Raw genomic sequence first — 19398 nt, 5'->3', positions numbered from 1 at the left:
AATCTGAAATCAGCCATGAAGGATGCTCCTTGGAGGAAACAGAGCCCCGGAAGCCAGCTTTGCCACCATTGTGGCTTGTGGTGAAGTATCTTGGGCAGAGACACAAGCCAGAGTTTGGAGAGGGGATGTTGATCTTCATTTCCTGGAAGGCCAAGCATGGAAGCTACAGAAAACAGCCTGGGCGGCTCTGAATGCCAACCAGGCACCAACTCCACACCTTCCTCACAGCTGCCCCGGGACAACACCCAAAGGAATCGACCATTAAAATGAGTGGCTTAGTTGGTGCTTCCCATTTTTTTGCCTCCCTTTTGGGAAACGTGTGAAAGCTATGGACAGGGTTCCCTGGAATGTACATCAACATGCTCAATACTCTGCACTGGAGATTTATTTCTATCTCAGAGAGATCTGCTGGACTGAAATGTCTAGGGCCATCATATCTTGAATGCAAAATGCATCATACAGGTCATTTCCTTGCCTCTGACATGGTATCCGCTTTCCTGTGAGCCATGTTTATGCACTTTGAACAGTGTTGGTTAAATCCCAAAGCCAAATGGTCATCAGATGCAGGAAGCACCCGGTCACTTGGCACTGAGGAAAACTTAATACGGCCATAAACATTTTATGTGAGTCTTTACCGCTGTTATTTAATTAAGTCTCACATTACAGTGCTGCAGGAGGGCAGCACTGTGCAGCTGGGTGACAGATGGGTGTACTAGGAACAGAAATCAACCATGAGGCGTTCAGTGTGTCTAAAAGAAAACCAGCTTGGGAATCATACAGACTAGGGCTTGAATGCTGGCTCTGTCCTATAGGTGAGCGTCTGAACCTCTCAGAACCTTGTTTCCTCATCTGCAAAATGGGGTCAGTACAATAGAAACTCCTGAAAGGTGAGGATTTATTAAATTGTGTGTATAAGGCTCAGGTCATGATCTTAAGTTCGTGGGTTTGAGTCCTGTGTCAGGCTCTGTGCTGACAGCTTGGATCCTAGGCTTGCTTCGGATTCTGTGTCTCCCTCTCTGCCCCTCCCCTACTAGTGCTCTGTCTGTCACTCTCAAAAATAAATGAACATTAAATAGTGTATATAAGGCAACTTCCAGGAGCTCACAACTAGAGTTTGTAGAAGGCCTGGCTTGTATTGGGCCTATGACTTGAGGTACGTGTATTATCCCAGTTCTGGTCTCTGTCTTGGCATAGGACTATCATTTGTGCTTCATGCAGCTCATTTGCACGTTTGTTCCTCCTTATTTGAGTTTCCTAGTTTCATATTCAGGGTTTGGCAAAGCTTGATGGAATATTGGTCTCACTGTATGAAGATTTTGCAGATCCTCAGGGGGTACACAGGTTGTTAGATGACAGGTGTGGGTCTGTGGATCCATCCCTTATTTTGTTCCTAGAGGTTTCTGTAATCAGATCCCTCCTGTCTGAGAGAGGGAGCAGACTGTGCTGGTAAGTTCTGTATGATAAGAACTGGTGACCCCACAAACCTGTGTAAGGACTGAACCCTGATCTTGCTATTTTCATGTGTTTAACAAGTAAGCTTAGGGTATAAAGGCACAATTCAGGAAATTCTCATTTCTAAGTACTTCTTCCTATTGTGTGGATTCAGACAGAAAGGGTAAAAGAAATTAAGAAAGGAAAATTAAATTCATTAAACAGATAATTAAAGGGTTTTGACTATTATCTATCATCTATCTCTCTATTTAGATAATAATGGAGATTCACAGTATCTAGAAGGATGTTTGTTTATATGCATCCCTTATTATGGAAAGAAAAACCACTCTTTGTTGAGTCTTCTCCTTAAGTGAGACTTGAAGCTCCTTTGTCTTTATCCATTTGTTGTTGTCATTTGTTCATCGTCTGTCCATTGTCCATATGTCCATCCATCCATCCATCTGCACCTATTACATTCAAGGTACAGTGAAGACTGAGAGGTTGTAAATACTACATTTATATTTTGTATGGGACCAGGTTAGGGTAGTGCTTAAGTTCTTTGATTTATGACTTCGACATATAGCCTTGGGTTTATAGTCTTACTCTTCATTTACTCATTAAGGGAACTTCAGTATGCTGTTTACCTCTTGAAGCACCAGTTCCCTCATCAGAAAAATGAGGATAAGAATATCCTCTTGTGAAGAACAAAGGAAATAATATATTTGAAGTATTTTGCCTTGGGTTGAGCATGTGCTAAATCTTCATAAAAGTAAGTGACACAGTGTGCAACTATAGTAAATGCTCACTAAATAGAGTACAATGGCACAAATGGTCCAGCAGGGAAAATAAAGCACCTCTGAAATGCTTAAATATTGTTTAGCTTGCAAAAATTCAACAGAGGTACAAGTTTTAGGCACATACTCCACATGCATGCATATGTGTGCCAATGCTTTGTGCATATGTATGTGCGTGTACATGTGTAGTCAAGGAATGCACTCTGTGGAACAGACTTTCCCCGCATGCTTATGGGGACAAATTCTATGTCCATTTAGATTCTCAAGTGAGAATGTTGGAAGGTATTACCCTCCTCCCCAACATCAACTTTATAAAATACAAGGCCTTTGGGAATATATATTTCAGTTGTATGCCTTATATACTCTTTGCTATTAGTAGTTCCTTATGTTGTCTTGGTTGATACCAGTAGTTTTTGGTGATGAAACTTACCTTCTGTGCCTGGAGTGCCAGTGACTGTGGCTATCAACAATTTGTTGCATTTCGTTATTAATTGGGTATTCTTTCCTAATGTCTTCATTTTTCAATATCATTATTCCTATTATGGTTTTATTTAGACTCTTCACATGTATCTTATAAAGTAAATTAAAAAACTCTCAGGATTCAGGCAAATGTTCAGGATTCAGGCAAGTGTTTCGCAGGAGATTTGACTTTCAGGAAGTAGGGAGCAATTTTCACGTCCTGATATAGGAGACTCTAGAAGAGGCTCTGTCTTCATTTGGAAACCGATTAGTCCTGGTGTAATCATTGCTGGAGGGGAGGTCCTCGCTCTCATACCAAATATTTCCCATTTATTTTTACCAGGTTGGTTGTGTCAGATAGTTTATATCAAGTGCCCTTATAGAAAACTTTAATGGTATATCTAGAAAGCTATTTAATAACATCTGGAAGCACAGACCAAAGATATGATACAGGAAATATAGCAAACCAAGAGAATGAAACAAGCCTGGGGCATGACATTTTAGACCCTGATGAGGAGTGGATAATGGTGCTTCTTGCCCAACTGTGGGGATAGGGATTAGGAAAAATAAGCTAGGGAAACAGACCACCCAAGCTGAGATGTGATGTGTTCATTCTTGCTTTACAATTTGAAATGTAATGGAAATTAATTTCTCAGGAGAGCATTAATTCCTTTGTGTAAGGGAATAACAGCGGGTCAGATGTGTCACATAAAACCCAGTAGCAGTGACTTGGTTCTATGCTGAGGTTCACAGCATGGGGATATGCCGCCTCCCTGGCTCTATAGCATGTTGACAAGAGGCAGAGCCAAAGACCAGGGCGCCTGGGGGTGGCATCTACTGGAGTTTGTGTTTTAGGCCTCACTGATCAAAGTAGCCTGGCCGTATCCTTTTAAGTCATGGACGAGATGGAAAAGGGCCAGAGTTCAGGCTGAGGCAAACATGGCCGAGTCAGAAGGAATTTTATTGACAATTTCAGCAATAGCAATTCCTCTGACACTCAATGTGCAGGCGAAGATAAAGGGGACATCGGGGATGCGTACAAGGAGCCAATGTAAGAATGTTCACAGCAGCACTATGGGTAATAACAAACACCGAAGATTTAGTTTAAATGTCTATCAAGAAGAGACAGGACAAATGAATTGTGCTGATTTATGCAGTGGAATAATAGACAGTGATGACCAGGGAATAAACCTGAGCTAAAGTATTAACATAGATGACTTTCAACTATACAATGCTGAACAAAAAAGCATACTGAAGAAAATATGTGGTACAAAACCCTTTATATAAATTTCATGGAAATGTAAAATAATACTATATATTGTGTTTGGATATATATATATATATATTTGTATGTATGTAGAAAAGTTATTTAGAGTATTTAAAGATGCATGGAAATAGTGAAAACCAAATTTAGTTTAGTTTGGTGAGTTATCTTTGGGGAATTGGGGAAAGAGGAGTACCTGAGATATCAATTGTATGGATGTTTTATCTTTTAAGGTGGGGAGTAGGTATCTGTGTGTTTTAATTTTTTTAATGTTTCTTTTTTTTTTTTGAGAGAGAGACACACAGCGTGAGTGGGGGAGGGGCAGAGAGAGAGGGAGTCACAGAATCTGGAGCAGGTCCCAGGCTCTGAGCTGTCAGCACAGAGCCCGATGCGAGGCTCTAACTCCTGAACTGCAAGATCATGACCCAAACCAAAGTCAGGTGCTCAACTGACTGAGCCACCCAGGTGCCTCTCCTGGGTGTGGAAATTTTATAATATTACTGCATGTTTTATAATATTATTCTTTATAGTTTTTTGTTAAGTCTGAAATATTTCATGATAGCTTATGCACATCCTTTTTATTCACAAAGAATGTGTTGAGAATCAAGAGGGAAGCTTTGCTTGGGGAGGAGTACTGAAAGGTTAATGAGAAGGATAAAGTGTTGCTGTATTTTACAAGAGTAGGTGCTTAATACATAAGTGCTGAATTCATGAAGGCTGGGAAGGAAAGAATACAGAGTCAGAGAGTAATAGAGAAGGCGAATGAGATGAAAGGTGTCTGGGGAGAAGAAAGTTTGGAGCCGGTGATGTGTGGAAAGTCGCATCACAGGCAATCAAACAAAGCAGGAAGATCAGTGAGCTGGATGGGTGCTGAGCCACTGCTGTGAAAACTAACCAAATGCCCCACTTTCCCGGCTTCCAGAGGCTGGGGAAGATCTTTCACTGTGCTTGGAATTCCTGGTGCCAGAAGGTCATCCTCTAAACCCTGCCTGTCATAATGCCTTAAATGATTTCTTAAGAAATTATTCCTGCAAGAGAAAGGGAGAAAGAAAATGCATTTGAGTTTGTCCCTACAAAAAAGTAATCAAAAGATGGTAATCGGTGTTATGATTAATGAACTGCTGTATATTAACCATGATGGGTTTTTGGGAGTCACACCATATGTCTTCATTATTATTATTTCTTTGCTTGAGTGATTTATTCTCCTGGACTCTGAGAACACAAGTTAGGCTTTTAGAGTTAGCAGGCAGGAAAATGTCCATTTTTTTACCCTACTTAAAACCGGTTTCTCAACAAAGCCCACTGTGCCCTGAGCTCCTTTGATGTTGCTCAGTAGACGTTGTGAATATATCAGACAAATTCATTTTTAACTGCTCACTGAGGGCTTTGTGATTAGCATCTAGTTGTTGTTCTAACCATTTGGACAGACCCTTACTGAACAATGTTGAATTAATCAGGCGGGACGGAGCCCAGCTCTCTCCATTCCTTTTGTCAGGATGGAGTGAACCCTGGACTCAAAGCAAGTGGAATTCTGGGGCCAAGGAGATTTCTGCCTGCGCTCACTTTTGTTATTTTGTTTAATTTAAACATTATTTTTAGTTTGCCTTCTTCCTCCTCCCTTGCCTTGAGCCTCCATGGCTCAAACTATTAAAGATCGTTTCGAGGAAGGAAATGCAAAATACCAAGAGACGGTAGTGCTTGCTTTCTAGGTTAAAAAGACTGTTTGGGGGAAATGAAGTTCTGTCTCTCTCTAATGACACTGTTTAGTTTGCATCCTATTTTAGTTGGAGGGTGAAGCAAACCAGATCTCTTTCCAGCCCTTCTTGACTCTATTTCCAGGTGGGGGCATCCTCAACAGGACTTTACATCTTGGCAGAATCTAAGGCTATTTTAGGAAATCCTTGCTGGATTGAGAAAAAACATGTATAATTATGGTGACCAAGCCACGTGCCCCAGATTTTCCAGGATGGTCTCTAATTCATGTTGTTTGAAGCTTTTCAGTAAAGGCAGTTTATTTTGCATGCATTAGCACTGTCCGATAAAGGGCATATGTATGTGTTTATAATATATTTGTACCTCCCCCACACACTTATGATTTGTGGGTTTATTTGCATGAAGTCTTCTTTAGGATCTTGTGGCTTTAGAACATGTGATCTAGTCAGTTTTATAGAAATAGCTAAGTGGCTGAGCAGCCTTGAACAAGTCACTTCCTGTCGCCGGGACTTCTCAGTTCCCGGCCACCCTGGCACAGAGCAATATCTCAGTAACTGTGCTGGATAGAACCAAGGGTCAGGCTCTTTCAGAATTCTCTCTGGGTCTTCATCCTTTCTTCATGTCCTCTGTATTTGTCAGTCTCCACATTGCATGACACCTCACTGTTGTCTTGTGTGTTGTCCTTTCAGGTCTCCAAGAGACTAGGGACTGGAATGGCCTTTACATTTGTTATCTCCATTGTTTAGCACAGTGCCAGGCAGATAGCCAATTAAAAAATGACTGGAAGGAAATACATCAAAAAGATAACAATGATGAGAAAATGGAGGATACGTCGTTCTTTACAGTTTTTCATATTCTCCTCTTTTTTTTTTTTAACCATTAGTAGATAGTACCTAAACAATCAGAAAAATAGAAACAATAAATAGTTGTTTTTCCTTTGAGCACTCAGGATCAGAGAGGGATCTAAGCAGCATGATGAAACAATTTCCATTCTGAAGACTATTGCAGCATCCTCTGCCTCAGCTCCTGACATGGAAGCAGCTGACCTCTCCTTCAGCTCTTCCACAAACTGGGCCATGCCACTGTGATGGGCGGCCATGTGAGGGTGAGAGCTGAGGACTCAGTCTACTGTGGGCTGTCCACTTCCAGGGACTGATTTGAGCCATGTCATGATAATTGAGCACAAACCCACATGAGCACTGAATGCTTCATACGTTCAATGTCCCAGCAGCTGGCAGTGCCTCAGGATTCTGGACCCCAGCCATGCCTTCACTGGGGGCCCAGCTGAGTGATGAGCCATGCCCTAGGTGTGCTAGGTTGAAGAGGTAACTGGAAGGGGCCAGGTTTTAGGTCTTGCCCTCTAGGAGGCTGATCTAGTTGGGCTAATAATCTGTATGCATTAGAAGCTAACTATCACAAAGCACTATTTAAGCTTCAAATGAATGTTAAACAAGACCAAATGGGTCACAGGAGTTCCTAGGAGGGAGTAATAGTGGAAAGGCTATATAAGAATGTGGTGTTTTGAGATGTGATTTGAAGTATCCCGAAGGGTGGGGAGAAGAAGCCCTTCCAAGGAAAGAAACAACTTGTAGAAAGGCATGGGAGTGGGAGTAAGGTGTTTAGTTTTAGGGTGTGGCAGGGAAGTGGGGGATGGGTGGGAACAGGGAAGAAAATGTGCGGTCCGGAAATGGAAGGTGCTAAGTTGAGGAGACTGGGAAATTAGAACAGAGAGCTGAGGATGGGTCAGGTGTGGGCCATGAGAATAGGACAAAGGCATAGCCTTGAACTGGTTGTTGGGAAGGACCCATTGTGAGGCTCTCAGGGGAGGAGGTAAAGTGATGTAACACACATTGTTCCCATAGATCAGAATGAGCCCTGAAAATGGTTAAGAACATGAGCTCTGGGTAATGCTTCCTGGGTTGATTCCTGGTTTCACATTGTATTACCCATCTGCAGAATGGGGATAATGATAGTCTCTTCTCACAGAATTGCTTTGGGGACAAAGGAGATAATTCATGTAAAATATTTAGCACAATGCCTGGCCCATTGAATGAGCCTAATGAATAGCTATTATGTGCAAATTAATACTAAAACTCATTCTATCAGTATGGTAAAATGGTAATGAGTTTGAAAAACCAACTGTTAAAAATACAACTAGAAATAATTTCATTAAAGGAGTGAGTCTGAGAATACTTCAGAATCTTTGTTGGAAAGTCCCATCCTGCCTCACAGTTTAGCTTTATTTATTGCCACTTAGCTTTTGTGAAATATTTACATTGGCAAATATAGTTACTCAACTATAATTTTTGTTCGTTATCCCCCTAAGCTTGGTGAGGAAGATTAGTTTATCTTATATTGCAGAAGACATACATAGATATAAACACAATGATATTTAGTTACAACATCTCTTCCGTTAGCATTTACCAGTTATCAGAGCTTCTCTGTGGGAACGAGGTGAGGTATTAGGGATGTTGGCATCCAGGCTCTTCTGTGCTATGAAGAAGAAGGTAGTGAACAATTCAAAGAGACCAGGGTGATTTCTTCTCTGCCAAAGATAAGATCCAGTCCTTGAAGGAGGTTAAGAATGACAAGAATTGCTAAAAAAGGACTTGCAAAGCAAATGAAATACTTCATGCTCTTCAGAACCGTAGTTATTCCTTTGGATGCTGTAGCTTAAATTACCCCTAACTGAAACATAACTACTTTGGGGAGGGATGCTATTTTTGTGCCATTATCCATGGACTTCTTAGTGGAGAATTGTATTCAAAGCCAGAGGACAATATTCCTAAACTCAGCTGCCACTTTGACATTCCTATGTACCGGGCAGGCATACGTGACTCTTTCTAATTGTTAACAATGGGGAGCTGAGAAGATCCCCTGGGGAATATGACTCATGGTGTGTCAGGTGCACATGGAAGCTTGGTCCAGCCCTATTGTCTTTTGCCAACAGGTCTCTACCCTGCTCCAGCTGGAATATCAGTGGAATTGAGTGACATGGAAATGATGGAAGGAAAGACATACAACACCAATGTCCTTTCAGGCTATATGGCAGCATATTTTCATATTTTCCTCTTTTTTTAACCATTAGTAATTATTACCTAAAGAATCAGAAAAATAAAAACAATAAATAGTTGTTTTTCCTTTGAGCACTCAGAATCAGAGAGGGATCTAACTAAGCAGCATGATGAAACAATTTCCGTTCTGAAGACTATTGCAGCATCCTCTGCCTCAGCTCCTGACATGGAAGCAGCTGACCCCTCCTTCAGCTTTTCCACAGACTGGGCCATGCCACTGTGACGGGTGGCCATGTGAGGGTGAGAGCTGAGGACTCAGTCTACTGTGGGCTGTCCACTTCCAGGGACTGACTTGGGCTGTGTTATGATAATTGAGCACAAACCCACGTGGGCACTGAATGCTTCATCTGCTCAGTGTCCCAGCAGCTGACTGTCCCTCAGGATTCTGGACCCCAGCCATGCCTTCACTGGGGGCTGAGCTGAGTGATGGTATGGGGATGATGGGGGCCAGCACCAGTTACCACTGTAGTGGTTGGCCCCAGGTTCATATGTGCCAGAAAGATGGTAGCTCAGGTGGGCTCTGATTTGGGGTTGCTATTTGGTATATGGATCCCAGAGAAGATGGTAGGGAAGAGGAGTCTAAAAGAGAAGTAGAAAGGCACCAAACACAGCCCTGTACCATTTACTGTTTTGCACAGGGCACAGCCTTAACATGGGATGCCTCCTAGGTTCCAGGTTCTTCCCATATGTGATGGCTGGTCCTTTCCAGAGATGAACTAAGTGCCTGTGCTGAGCTTCAAAGCCGAGCCCATGGAACTGCAGCTGATGTCCTCCTCCTTACCCCACACTGTGCTCCTTTCAGGGAGAGAGGTGGTCTGTAGGAGGAAAAGAATGGCTTCCTCTCCTTTTGCTTCTAGAAATATTTTGTACCCCAGGGCCAATTTGCAGTTTGTCTGCAAGATGGGTAGTGTCTGTTGGTTGTTTTCCCTGCCATGCATCCATTTCCCCTTCCTCTTGGAATAACATTCCAGTTTTCCCTGGGGCCAGCATCCCTTCCTCAGTCTTACCCCTTTTGGGCCAGATGGGGCTGCATCTATCTCCTAAGCTCCCATGCACATGCATGCATGGACCAGTGGGTATCAGTTCTGGGGTTTGTAACAATACTATCATTAAAGAGATGCTTTTTTTTTTCTCCTGGGGTTGCTAACTTGGTAAATGGATATAAACTTAGAACTTCTGGTAGAAATCTAAGGGAATAGTTAAGAAGAGCTTTCCCAGAAAATGCAGTAACTAAGAGACACAGAGAGAAGTATTCCTGGAGACATCACTCCAGTGACTGGATCCAACTGTGCCTGAAGACACGATATAGACTTTTTTTCTTAGTTGCATGAGCCAAGTAACTTATCTTTGTTGTTTGAGCTGTTTTGAGCTGCTTTGTTTGTTAGTTACAACCTAAAAATCTCGGATAATATAGGCCATGTTCTACGCTATCAAAAGTTGTACAATTACATTTATAAACTATATTTTATTGATTTCTGTAGCTTTACATATTGTTTCTGATATGCCAGCAGCCAACCCACATCCAGGGACCACAACAATCTTGAGTGGCAGGGAAGGGCGGTCCTTTCACATCTCTAATACGTGTGGCTGCTGGCCACTTGGGCCTAGAGGAGAGAGTCTGAGGGAACATTTAGTTGAAGAGCTTTCCGGAACCAAGATTTTCCAGATGCCTTACTTTTTTTTTTCTGTTTGTATTCTGTAACAGTGAAAAATCCCCAGGCAAATATTGGCACTCTGGGATCTGTAGAAAGGGTGTAAAAATCATCTGCTGAAATAAAAGTCAAGTGTATCCTGAGTGGTGCTTTCAGGGATTTGAATATTTCAGGAGAATATTACAAAGTTTTGAAATCACAATTTTAGCACTTGCCTGGACCCTAGAGTACTCCTCATCCAACTCCCTCATTTCAGAGGAGGAATGATTCAATGAGACAAGTTATAAGACCTCATAGCTAATGTAATTGTAGATTGCTCTCACTGAGAAAGGGTCCCTCTGATTACCTCATAGAGACCAGAGGCCAGACCCTTTCCTTACTGTATTAGGACTCTTCAGTTGAAAGTGACAATAAGAACTGAATCTAGCAAAAGGGGACTTTATTGCTGTCACAGCTGAAAAGTCCAGGATCATGGTCTAACTTCAGGTAAGGATGGATCCAAGTGTTCATAATTGCATCATAAAGACAAAGTTTTTTTTCTCTGTATTAATGGCACTACTTTCCTTTGTGTTGGCTCTAATTCTCCAGCAGATTCTGTCCATATACTGGCTTCTGGCAGCAGGAAGATTTTATTCTATCATATTAGTAATTCCAGTTGTAAAGATCTTCCATTTTCCAATATTTCCAGCAGATTCCCAGGGCTCATGCTCATTGGCTCAAAGAGGGTCACCCTGGATCAGTCAGTGTGGCCAGGGATGGGTAGTGCTGTTAGCATCACGGGGCCACTCCAGGCTTCAGCATCTCAGGGGTGGCTGGGCGCCACTCAGACCAGCTGGATGAGACAGGATGGGGGAGGGGTGACAAAAGTGAATGTGCTCTTGTTACCTGGAGGAGGAATAATAGTTGCCAGAAACAATAGATGCCCAGTACTCTTACCTTGAGGAAGGAGGGGGCCTGGGGAAGACCAGAGCTTTTATGTGGGGGCTAAGTCCCGCGGCTCAGTAATGGCATCTGGCCTCAGGCCAGTTGCTCTTTCAACTCAGCAATGTAACCTCAACTGTGGAGATGAGGTTTCACAGGAGGAGTATCAGTTTGGCCATTTCCAGTGGCCTTGTCTCTGATAAATATCCCCATCTTGGCTGTGCTCCTCCATTTTCTGGCCACGATAAGGCACCACGCCAAGTGTATCTCAGACAAATATCTGTATTGTTTGTGGCGTGATTGTGACTTCCTGTCTTCCAATTTAGTTTTCTGCGTTGCTTTTCACTGTCTGGGCCATTTGATATTACATCTGGTGCTTCCTGTTTTTTAAGTCTCCGACTCTAGTCATCCGACTGAAGAAACCAGGGGTCAACTTCTTCATAAGTGAGGCCTGCTTTAGTCACTTGTTTTGGTATACCAATTGACATTTGCGTAAGGAAAGCTGTCAGGTGTCTGCTGGTTTTCTCAGCCTCACACACTTCCCTATTTATGAGTTTTTGTTTTTCAGACATTGGGACTTTCGCTCCCTAGTGTGGACGTGGTGGTGGGGGGAGGGGTGCCCACCTCCTATCTCCTCCCCACTCCCAACAATTCAGTAATGGCTCTCTCTCCCTGAACAGGCTTCCTGCCCCCGTAGGGTCCTGAGTTTCATGGGTCCACCCCTCAAAACAAGGCAGCTTCAGGCTTAGCTACACTGACAGGCTTAGCTACACTCCTGGTACCTCCCTTGTCCTATTTCCCAATCCTGGGGTTCCCTGGTCTCCCTTTCCTCTCAGCCTCAAAGGAGTCAGCTCTAATGGAAAGCCTTTAGTCAGGCCAGCAAAAAGGCTACTAAATGCAGATTTCTTATTCTTGCCAAAGAGAGAGAAATGTTTTAGTTGCTACAGTGTGCACTTCATTTAACCTTTGTTTCCACAAAATGGCCTGACTTGGGAGGAAGGGAATAAACCCCCAAGACATTTACATAGAGGACTAGATTATTTATGATATCACTCGTGCAGCTTCCTGGCCCTCTGGGGAGAGGAGCTTTGCTGGTCTGAGCTGTCCCAGACTTACATTATTTCTTTTTTGGTTGAGGTAGAGGGATGCATTCAGTGAATTTTCTGAGCTAGTGGGGAGAATGGAGATTTATTCCACCTTAAAGGTAATGGCAGCTTTTGTGAGGGGGCTGGGGAATCAAGAAAAACATTGGAACCTGCACTTGAACCTTGACATTCTGTTCCTTCTCTGTGTGACGCTTTTGCCGAACAAGGGAGCAGGGTGGACATGGCCTTGGTGAAATATCAGGGCATCACTGTGAGCAGTTCTGCTGGTGTCTCCTGGGGCTGTAGTTGGACTCACAAAGGCTCAGAGCCCAGAGGAGAGACTATGACTCCCAGTAAAATCCCAAAGTTCACAGGAACTTGAGGGGCAGAAGCCAAATGTCCCCTTGCTCTACCTCACCTCAGGCCTATGGACCACTGGGACCTAGAAAATGTCAGGGCCTCCAGTGTTTCTGGAAAGCTTGGCGCAAGAAAGAGGAAAATCCCTTCCTGTGTCTGAACCTCCCTTCACTGTCCTTTCTCTGGGTGACTGTAGAGGCGTGTGCAACCATCTGGCCAATTCTGTACTTCTGCATGTGTGACATGTGCATAATCAACCACATGATGAACTTAGCTGTTTACATTCCTCAGTCAAAACCAAGTGTTTCCACGAGCTCAGTGACAAAGGCAGCACTGCTCAGTGGCATGACTTAAAACAGGAAAACCCAGTAAAATCCCAAACCAAAAAAACCCTGTTTCTGTGTTTTTAATGACCTTATTTCTTCTCTGAAGCTATCTCATGAGGTCAGGAGTACAGGCATCATTGGTGGCTGGGACAGTTTAGATGGAAAGGGAAGGGACCTGTTCAATGTCAGTGGGCTTCCAAGTCCAAGAATGCCTGCATTTCAGTTTTGGTGGACAAGTGAAACAAAACCAAACAATAAAAAACAGGTGTTCGTCCAGACAGACAAAAGATTCATAAGTCACTCAAGTTGCTGGAGAAGCCATCCAAAGCAAATGGGACCATCACAAAGTTATCATTGCCTCTAGAAAGCGGAAGGCAGATATCTGGGGTCTAACAGATTTCTAGAATCTCCCTAGTTCCTGCATCTATGTGGGAAGGAGTCCTGCCACACCATGTCCCTGTAGACCTGACACATGTCAACCAGGGGATTTGGTGTTTCCTCAATGCCTGCAAGAAGGTAGCAGCTCTCCCTGGGCTGGACTCCACCTCTGTTGCCCCTCTATTCCTTTCTTTTTTTTAAAAAAAAATTTAATGTTTACTTATTTTTGAGAGAGAGAGAGAGAAAGGATAACAGGGGAAGGGCAGAGAGAGATGGAGACAGAATCTGAAGCAGGTTCCAGGCTCTGAGCTGTCAGCACAGAGCCCAACACGGGGCTTGAATTCCCAGACTGACTGAGCACCAGGCACCCCCTTCTATTTCTACTTTCTTACCCTCACCTCAAACCAGGTCTGATTTCAGTCCCTGAGAAATACCTCTGTGTCTAAGAAGTCTTGTCTTCTGTACATTCTGCTCAGTGTTTCCTGTGGGAGTCCACAGGAATCCAAAGGCATAATGATTTGGAGTCATGGGTTCAAAACTTAACTCAGACATTCTTACTGAGTAACCTCAGGCTAGGCACTTAATCTCTTAAATACCACCTGCTTAATCTGTAAAGCAGGTGTTTTTTATATGGATTTCTAAAAGTGCTTTGTATGGTGCCTGACACCTAGCAAGTACCCAATACAAGGAGGCTATTGTTAGCATCCTGCTGATAAATGCAGTTGCAATTTTCCTAATCCTATGTAAAATTCTAATGAACTGCCATTTTTGATTATTATGATAATCAGGGATACTTCGATTTTTAACCACCTTCCCTTTCAAACATATATCTGTGTATAGCTTTGTACTGCAGTAAAGTCTCTAGAATGAGTCAAACTGAGTTCACATCCAGATGTCACCGTTTATCTGCTACATGACACTTCATTTGCTTTAGTCTGTTTCCTCATCTGAAAGTTAAGGCCAAGTGCAGCTTCTTCAGATCGTACTGTATTTATAAGAATTGTATGAAAAAAGCTCAATTAATGGTCGTCTTTGTTACATTTTATTGAGTATCTACTACATGTTCAGTGTTCTCATACTTGGTTTGTTATTTTGTCAACTCAGTGATTGTGACATCGGTATTATTATTATTCCCATTTTTTGGATAAGGAATCTGAGGCTCAGTGAGGCTCTGAGTTCACACTGCCAGTAAGTGGTAGAAACTGAATCCCTCTACACTGCTCTTCCCCTTAGACCTATACAACACACATTTTATCCCAACCCTGGGGATAATATCTACTTTCTCTTTAGCTTTGGGTGTTTCCAAGATTTGTTCTCTGAGCATGGCTCTGTCCTCAGCCAGGATGTCTAGAGGTTTCCTGTCCTCCCCTCTGTCACCTCTGTCTCTTTCCATGTTGGTCTCCCCCACCAGCCTCAGTCATCTCTGAGGCCAGGGTGGTGGCCCAGTCCCTGCTTCCTCAGTGCTGGTGGCTGGCCTGGCCCATGGCAGACCTTCGCCCAGTTTGTGTCAAATTGGTAACTGATGAATGTAAGGCAGTGACAGTGGGGATTTCAGGGTACCGGTCTATCCCACAACTTCTGCCTTTCTCCATCTCTGTATTACCTAGCAGAGACGGGCTGCCCGAGATGGCCTGACCATTTCCGTGACCTGTAGACTCCACTTCCCCCTGAGTCATCAGCACCGTGCCCATGCTGAGCTCATCTGCCTCTGTCTGGCAGGATGATTAGGCCCAGTGGCTGGCATGGGGTCCCACATCCTGCCCCCAACCTGTACCACCTCCGTGTGCTACTAATTCACCCAGGGATTCTAGGCCACACCAATTCCCCAGACCTCTGGGCCAGGGCCTCTACTGCTGACCACAGCTACCTGCAAGCTTCCAGACCTGTGTGCTTTCATTCATTCATTCATTCATTCATTCATTCATTCATTCATTCATTCAATAATTCATTCAGTCTCCCACTGATCTGGATACCTAGGCAAATAAGGAACTTACAATTAAGGGTAGGGGTCTTTCACACCTGGATTTGCCTTAGAATCACCTAGAATGGTTTTTACAAGAGAGCTTGCCAGCGCCTACCTGACACCTACAGAAGGTGAGTCACCAGGGGCAGGGTTCTGGGAATCTGTCTGTTTAAGGTGTTCTCAGTGTGGCTCTGAGACACAGCGGGACAGGGGGAGGGCTGTATACGAGGATGGTGGCCGGCCTCACCCCTTATCTTTTGCGTTTGGGCTTGATGGCATCTGACCGTCTTGCAGGGCTTATTTCTTCCTGAGGGCCACTGTGTATAAAACTGCTGCCTAACAGTCCACCCCTGGGGACAGGGACAATATCTATTTTCCTCCCTGCTGTGTCCCAGTGCTTACAGCAGAGCCTGCTATCTTGTAAGAACCCAGTAAGTATCTATGAATAAATGAATGAATGAGTGAACGAACTCACAGTTGCTTTTAGGTGCTGGTTGGATCCTCAGCTTGTCGGCTCCATGATACTGTGTGCATATGTATGTCTAGGAGGCTGATGGAGAGCCCTCCAGCTTTGCCGTCTAGGGGCCTCTCTCTAGGCCCTGGCCTCTGAGGAGAATGAGGGCTCAAAGCCGAGTCTGTGATCCTGCCAAGACAGAGGAGAGTATGGCGCGGGACTAGCCCTCCGGGAAGTGTGGAGTTTGGCAAAGACAGAGATTGGCCTGGACTGAGCTTTTGAGCAAGTGAGAGGTGGCTGGCATGGGGTAGTCATTAAAACGGCAGTTGACCTCCTGGCAGCTCGAGTGAGGCCCTGTAGACCTCGGCCCTCCCCAGCCGGCCCACCGGGACTCTCAGAGAGAGGCCCATCCATCACGGGGATCCTCTGGGAGGGCCACTGGCGTTTTTCTGTGAGTCAGTTATGGGGCTCTGTTTTCAACACAGATCTTGTCAAATTCAAGCTGTCAACTGCAGAGACCCTGAAAGCCTGTCACAGCCCCCTGGGGACCCTCGTGTGGCGGGCAACCTCGAGGGGGGCTCTGCTGAGTGTGGGACTGTGGTGATAAGAAGGACAAATGAGAAGAAGCCACCTGGGCCGACAGCCTATTGTGCTAGTCCACACCGCCCCCACTGTGTTTGTCCTTGAGGGACATCTGGGCAGCTGCACAGAGCATGTTGCCCCCCCTCAGTTGCCTCTCTCCCCCTGTGCCATCTCTCACAGGGAACATGGAAGAAGGTGGTACACAAAAAGGGTTGAGGATACTGACTGGCTCTGTCACCTAGAAGCTGTGTGACCTCGGGCAAGTTACTCAGTCTCTCCGAATCTGTTTCCCCAGGTGTAGTGAAGATGGCGTGAGACGATATAAGCACAGGGCCTGGCACATTGTAATTACTCAATGATTGCCAGCTATTATAAGCATGTTTACAGACAGAGGTGAAGCACAAAGCAGCTTCATTCTTGGCTGACTTTCTCTCATTTAAGCTGTGCTTGGCCACATAACATCCTAGTACACATTTATTTACTTTTATTGTTTTCAATGTTTATTTGTTTTGAAAGAGAGAGAAAGCAAGCAGGGAACAGGCAGAGAGGGAGAGAGAGAGGGAGTGAGAGAATCCCAAGCAGGCTCCATACTGCCAGTACAGAGCCCTGATGTGGGGCTTGGATTCATGAAATGTGAGATCATGACCTGAGTCAAAAGCAAGAGTTGGACACTTAACTAACAGAGTCACCCAGGTGCCCCCCATCTTAGTACTCATTTAAAGATGAGTAAGTGGAGACCAAGCAGGGATTGGAGGCCAGGTCTCCCACTTGTGCTGATTCCCACCTTGGCCTTCAGCTAGTCTGATGAGAGACCAGACAGTCCTTCCAGTCCCGAGTGTGGGCATAGCCATCCAGGTGTTCTTCAGAGCGGCACAGGCTGGGCTCTGTGTGGGCTTTCTCCTGTCCTGTCGTGGAGGGCAGAAGCTGGTCTGATTGGCGGGTTCTCCCCAGACCATCCCTGGGGCGAGGGATATCTTACCTGAGGCCAGGGAAAACTCTAAATATGGACCAATGAGTTGAACGTTGAAATCACTTCAGCTAGAAAGAGCCATCTGAACAGGTTGTGAAATATGAAGAAGGCCAAGAGCAGATATGAACTTTGAGGAATCTGGATGCTCTGGAGGTGAGAGGAGAGGCAGCACGACTGAGGAAAAGGAAATCTGCCCAAGGCAATGCCTGGTGCATACACTGATGTCTGTGAGAAGGTTGTTTTGGACCCCCTGCAGTGGCTTATTTAAAGGGGCCAGGATGTTTCAGAAGGCTCTTCTGAGGGAAAGCTAGAGTCCCCTTATCTTGCAGCTGTGGTGAATATTGGCTGGTGGGACTGACCCCAAACCTTCTCCTTCTCAGGAGGAACATTCCTTGTAGGAGATTCTCCATAGAAATTGCAAGATCTTCATACTCACAGTTTAGCTCTTCAACCAGCATTTATCAAGCACCTGCTGAGTTAGGGTCAGATACAGAAAATTATAGGACAAGGACTGTTAGCCTGGCCTTTCCACTGCACTGAGGGTCCCCACCTCTTGCCATCCTTAGGGGCTTGCAAATGCCCCTCTGGAGGGGGATTGTCCTTTGCTCCTCCCTTGTAAATGGGGAAACTAGAGGAGGGTAGCCTGAACTATGACCCAGAGGGGACTTAAATTATGACAATGGCAACTTTTATGTGGCATCAGGGCTAGTGGGTGGAGGGATGAAAGGAGAGGTTAATGGTGGCCAGGCAGTGAGTGGGTTGGCATGGGTTACTTGAGGGCACTGCCTGCTTCCACAATTACTCAAAGGCACAAGCTGCATTTCCTACTGGCCCTTTAAGAAAGGCACCTGTCTTGTAAAATGCCAAGACAGAGTAGAAACCAAGAGTGTGTGACCAGACACCACTCCCTCTTTGCTGATAGTCATGGTCATGGTCACACAATCACCGGCCAGGCCCGTGAGGGATGTGTGAACTTGCTTGTGTAGGCATCCCAGGTTACCTGCCTCTACCCCAACACACACACATACACACACACACACACACACACACACACACACACACACACAGAGCTTACTAAACAACACTGGGCTGCCAATGTCTCTGATCACATTAGTGGCTGCAGATCAGTCATTTTCTCTCTTTCTGGGCATCAAAGCATTTGAACTAGATTTGTTTCCCAAAATGTGGTTTTGTGTTCCACTGGCATAGTACAAGCTGAATTTAGGTAGTATGTGAGTGAACTATTTCATACATTTATTTTAATGATTATGAGAGAAAAGTTAACTGGCATATTAAACTTATAATTTCCTGGTTATTATTGGCTGAAGTAGAGTTAAGTGTATTTAAGTAAAAAAGGTGAGTCAAATGCGAAAAAGAAATCAAGTAAATAATAGTATTGGTTAGTGCTGTCCACTAGAACTATAATGGAAGCCAAATATGCAAACAACATATGTACCTTGAAATTTTGTATTAGTTACATTTTTAAAAAAGGAACAGGTGAAAGTAATTTTAAAACTAGGTATTTTCTTTAGATATATCTGAAATACCATTTCAACATGTAATCAGAAAAATTATCAGGAGATATTATATATATAGTTCTTAAAACTCTGATGTGCGTTGTACACTTAGGTCACATCTCAGTTTGGCCTAGCCATACTTCAGGGGCTCAGTGGCCACATGAGGGCTTTGGCTACCATGCTGGAAGTGTGGGTCTCAGTGGCAGGCAGACATGGCAATGTTATGGAGGTGGAATGTGAATTTCTGCATTCTGGAGCTTTAACGACTCTGCTTCTCCCACACACTCATTCTCTGCCCCAGCCTGCATCAGCTCTCCCTAAGTCTCCAGATTGAAGCTCCCTTTCTGCCCACACTCTCTTCTCCTTTCCTCTCTGACTGAGCAATGTACTTGATCAGTTGCCCACTGGAAATTTTACATTGGAACATTTGTATGGCATGTATCTGGCAAGTATTTTGC

The sequence above is a fragment of the Crocuta crocuta genome, unplaced genomic scaffold, assembly GCF_008692635.1.
Source record: "Crocuta crocuta isolate KB4526 unplaced genomic scaffold, BGI_CrCroc_1.0 scaffold427, whole genome shotgun sequence".
NCBI lineage: Eukaryota > Metazoa > Chordata > Mammalia > Carnivora > Hyaenidae > Crocuta > Crocuta crocuta.
The sequence above is the reverse complement of the archived record's forward strand: the minus strand, read 5'-3'. Positions refer to the sequence as shown.